Here is a 5702-nt window from a genome sequence, read left to right as displayed (position 1 = left end):
ACGCCTTCTGGGGTTACTTTGTGACCAAGATATTTGACTTCACGTTTGAAAAGTGAGCACTTCTTTGAATTCAGCTTCAAACCAGCAGCTTGTATTCGCTCGAATACTTCCTTCAACTTTTCGAGATGATCGTCGAAGTCTTTACCCATTACAATTATATCGTCAAGGTAGACTAAACAAGATTTCCAGGTTAGTCCTTTTAAGACGCGCTCCATGAGACGTTCAAACGTGGCCGGAGCATTGCAGAGTCCAAACGGCATAACCGTGAATTGCCACAAACCATCACCGACACTAAATGCAGTCTTCTCTTTGTCTTCTTCTTTAAGTTCTACCTGCCAATAGCCGCTTCGTAGATCAAGAGTTGAGAACCATTGTGCACCAGATAAAGTGTCGAGAGTATCGTCGATTCTTGGTAGTGGATAGCTGTCCTTCTTTGTAACATCATTCAGCTTACGATAATCTACGCAGAACCGTGTACTTCCATCTTTCTTCTTTACAAGTACCACCGGCGAACTCCATGGACTTGCCGATGACTCAATAACACCTTCTTTTTGCATACCCGCAACTAGACTGGTTACCTCATCTCTTTTTGCCAGTGGAACTCTTCGAGGCGCCTGACGAATTGGTTTAGAATCACCAGTGTTAATTTCGTGTTTTACAATAGAAGTTCTTCCCTTGAGCGCAAAAATTGGCCAATTATTCCGTATGACCTGCATCGCACTTCTTTTCTGACGTGCATTGAGTTCCTTAGTCCAACTTAGCACTTGCACCATTGTATCCTCCTTTTCTGCAATGGTTTCTTTTTTCATTATTTCGGAATTTTCACTACAATTAACCACAGCTGAAACCTCTTGACATTCACCAATTATTGCCCCTTTTTTTATAAACTTTGATGTACCAGATAAATTCAAGAGTCGGACAGGTATGCTACCATCTACTTTTGGCTCTACTAATGTTTTCCCCAGTAAGATGTCGTTCATTCGGATTTTTCTTACGGCTTCAACGACCCACAACTTACTTGTCCTTTCCCCTCCATTTATTTTTGCCCATACAATCGCCTCTGAATTCGCTGGTATTTTCTGATTTTGACACAACCGGATCTGTCTTACACTGCTACTACGCTGATATCCAGTATTTAGTGGACATTCGATATCCATGTATCGTAACATTTTTCTACTTAAGTCCAGTGTAATTCCATGCGTGATCATAAAATCTATACCAATAATCACGTCATCGGTGATATCGGCGACCATGAATTCATGTTGAAATTCATAGCCACCTAAAGTGATTCGTTTCATGACCTTTCCTAGTATTGGCGCCTCTTCCCCCATTGCTGTTCGAAGTTTTAGACCAGCCAATGATGTACAATTCTTTTGTAGGCCTCCTTTTATTATCGAATGTGAAGCACCTGTGTCCAAAGTCAAAATAAACGGCATATTGTTAATTTTTCCATCGATGGTTAGGCTATTGGGTACCCGCTTTAACTGTGAAACGAGGATGATGGAGCAATCATTTACTGAAGTCAGTTCATGCCCCTTCGAACTGACTCTCGCTAGTTTAACGAAGGCTTATTAGCCCCGTTAGAATTGCTATCGTGATGTTTCTTTTCCGATGGAGAGCTTGATCGTGACCGTTTCCGATGTTGACGACAGTCTCGCGCCATATGTCCAAATCTATCGCAGACAAAACATCTTCCATTAAACTTGTTGCCATTTCTAACTACGGCAACTTTCATCTGACGAATTACTTCTACCAGGTCATCCGCATCAGTTTCTATTTTCCGTATTTTTGCTGTAGGACGACACATAATACCGGCAGCTTCGTACGTCAATGCGCAGCTGACTGTTTCAGAGTATGTCTTCTTCGGGAACATTACTACCTGTCGCTTGGTTTCTGGATCACGTATTCCGTCTATGAAACTGTCAATTTTACTCTTCTCCATAAAATCACTAGAGTTACCAACGTATGCCAAATTACACAATCGTTCAACATCAGCAGAGTATTCTTGAAGACTCTCCCCAACACGCTGGACTCTAGCTTTCAGTTCTACTCTATGCAATGGAGTCATAAAATCGTTACCATATTTACGCTTCAATGTGTCCATTACCACTTGATAGTTTTTACGTTCCTCGGGTGGAATTTGCTGTAAAACATCTGCCGCATTACCTTTTAATGCCACAATTAGAGCCGCTGTTTTCTCATCAACAGTCCAATGATTTGTTGCAGCTGTTGTTTCAAATTGTAATTTGAAGACTTCAAAGGTTACGGTTCCATCAAACGTCGGTGGTTTTAGTTTAACGCCACCAATTTCACGAACAATGGCTGAAGTCGACCCACTTAGTTGCATATTTTCAACTTGGCTTTTCAACTGAGCTATCTCATCTTTTAAGGTCTGGACATTCAGATCAGTCTGGTCTATTCTCTTCGAGCATCTTTCCTGAACTTGTTGCAACTCAATCTTTAATTCAGCAGAATTTTGTTCTAATTTCTGCGTGATTTCATCAGACTTTTGTTCCAACTTTTCTTCCAACTTACGTAAACTGTGCGCCTGTTCCTCTGAATTTTTTTCCAGCTTTTCTTCCAACTTACGTAAACTGTGCGCCTGTTCTTCAGAATTTTGTTCCAGCTTCTGCATCATTAAGTTCATGATTGCCATAATTTCACTATTCTTGTCAGGTTTTTCTTCGAGGAACTCGTGTTCTTCTACATTAATGCCATTAGCCTCCAACGCCTCACGAAGTCTCAATTGCAGTTCTGTTTTCGCACCACCTGTGCCCAGTCCCACTTTCTCTAACTGTTTTTTTAGTTGAACCACAGTTAATTCTTCCAATTTCACCATTTTTATAAAATCCCACTTCTGACACCAAATGTTACGTTTTCGCCTGCGTGTTTATTCGTATCTCAGGATTTTATAAAAATAAAACGAACTTTAAAAATTGGAGAAACTTTAGTAATTTTATTAATTGTATTGAAAAGAACTAGATTTCCTAGGAGCCAATTTCTTTACTCAAAACAAATTCCAACACACTAACTTCTTTCTAAAAAAAATATCCATTGACATAATGTTTAAATAATATTTAAACATTTCATTGCTACTCTGATGAAATTCGTAACAATACAAATCAACAACTGAATAGGTATAAAAATATGTAGTTAGAAATGATTCTGTCTGAATCTTTCCGACAAAGGAAGGATTCTTCTTCAGAAAATTTAGCAAGAAATATACACAATGGCATAACTTTACTGGCGAGAATGTGTCTATATTAAAACTATCTACTTTTTAAGAATTCCTAATTTCTTGGCAGTAAATTTAAATTGTGACAAAAGGTTTTACATTGATATCATTAATCCTAAGAGAGCATAAAAAATGTATACACGCAGTTTCGTTTGCGATTAGGTTGCACTCCATACAAAACGAGAAGCTTTTGTTATTAATTAATTTCTTTTTAATGTTCCGCAAACTTTTTCAAATTAAACATTGATTTATATTTTCAGTAACGGATTTTCTAATTGCATGCGTCGACACACTTCAGTTGCCGTATATGTTGCTGCACATGTTTGTATACATGTATATAATAAATATGTGTATACATATGTTTATATACCACAAATTCATTTTGCACAGCAATATTTAAGTTTTGGAAAAATTTATATATTGCACTAAAATTTGTATATCTCTTTTATAATTTTGTTTGTAATTTCAATTAGATTTTGATAAAAATTTTTTAAAAATGTTAGTTTAATATTATTTATAAGATAGGAATTGACTCATATTTAGTCGGTTCTTTATGCTCCCGATTATAATTAACATTATAACATAAACTCAGTTATTAATTTTAAACTCAGAATTATTTTGTTTAAGCAACAGAATTTTTTTTAAAGCAAAAGTTCGCGACTTTAGTAATTGTAACTGCACGTTCGTAAATCGAAAAGAAAATCGAAAAGAAAGTACTTTTTTTGAAATATTTTTAGAAATATTTTTCAAATTCATAATGATTTTTAAAGTCTTTGTTAGGGTTTTTGCTGTCAGAGACGAAACCCATAAATTGGGGTTTTTTATGTATTATATTTCAAGGTAGGCAAAATGTTCATTTAGCAAATTCTGCCGATATTCTCAAAAGAAAAAAATTTTTTTAATATTAATGGATTTATTTAAAATACCCATTTCATTTAGCTATTTATATTCTTTATAAATTTTAAAAATTCATAGATTCCCAAAAATGTCAGATTTATCATTTTGCATGAATTTTCTTTGAATCAACACAATTGAAAACTGTAAAGTTCTGTTGCAACGTAATCCTCCCAGAAGTTACAATTAAACTGAATATAATTATTTCATATTTTATTTATATTTTAATAAAATTATAAGTCTATTACGAACTTAAACACCAAAAATAAAATATCAAATAATGATTAATAGCTTTTAACTTTTTATTTAATTTTTTATTTGTTTTTATATATGCAGGAGTTATAAATTCGAAACTATAATATATATGTATAATAATCATCTCAGTTTGGTATAATTACATCTGTCTTACAGAAAATGACAATAAGTAATTGGAAGAATGTTTTAGTATACAAAGATTATACGTAATATTGAATCAATACCATATTTAACAAATACAATTTTTTTCAATGAGTAAGTTAAAAACATATGTAACAATTTTCACACTAGAACATATTATTTAGCAACTCTGTTGGAAATGAGCGTTTGAGTCTTCTCAAGTTCTCGAGTTATGTGCTTTGCACTAGCCGTCTTTATCACCTCTGCTATTAGATCAACGCCTAAGTTTTTATGAATTTTGTTGTTTGGTATATACCAACCAACATGGACTATAATGTTTAATATTTTTGATTGTTGCCTTTGAATAATTTGAGTGTTGGATTTGGAGACAGTACTCCTAAGTTCAATGCCATATCGAATTAATGGCATAATTACCAGTTTATATAGTTTGGTAAATTGTATATGATCTTAGATTTTTTTTAACTTATTTTTTAACTTTGAGTTCACTTTTTAGCAAGATATTATTGCCGTACATATTGTTTTGTGTACACATTTTAGGCAACTTTAAGCAAAAAATTAAATAAAAAAATAATGAATTATAATGAATGAAAAGTTACAGAGATTGGAACGGTTTATAGCGCAGAGGCAAATAATAGGGCACTGTAGAGTTGTGAACTTATCTTGTTTTAGCTATAAGTGTTAATAAATTATTTAACTACAATGCAAGATTTTACCAAGTACCATTAGCATTTTTTTGTTAATATAAACAAGTATTTTAGTATATTGATACTAAAATATTGCAATTAATAATACTAAAGATTTGTATGATTGTATTGCATTATTCGAATAGTTTATATAGTAGTATATATTGTAGTATAGTAAAATATATGCATGTCATTTAGTTCGCAATTTTTCTCCTAATAAAAGAAGAAATACATGTTCTTTATGTTTAAAATGTTGCAATAAAAGCACATTATTTATAGTCACAATAAAAACCGCTATAAATGTTATGAGATTTATCACAATATACTTTTTTTTCTTCTATTATCTACGTCTATAGATAAGGTTACTGATTATGTGCCCTCAACGATATAGAACATCAAGTTTTATATTTTAAAAAATACTAGTAATCTCTAAAAATTGTAATCTATATACTAGTATTTTATAAAAAATGTTTGTGGTTTGTGTTAATCCAAAA

The sequence above is a fragment of the Teleopsis dalmanni genome, chromosome 2, assembly GCF_002237135.1.
Source record: "Teleopsis dalmanni isolate 2A chromosome 2, ASM223713v2, whole genome shotgun sequence".
In the NCBI taxonomy this organism is placed as follows: Eukaryota; Metazoa; Arthropoda; class Insecta; order Diptera; family Diopsidae; genus Teleopsis; species Teleopsis dalmanni.
The sequence above is the reverse complement of the archived record's forward strand: the minus strand, read 5'-3'. Positions refer to the sequence as shown.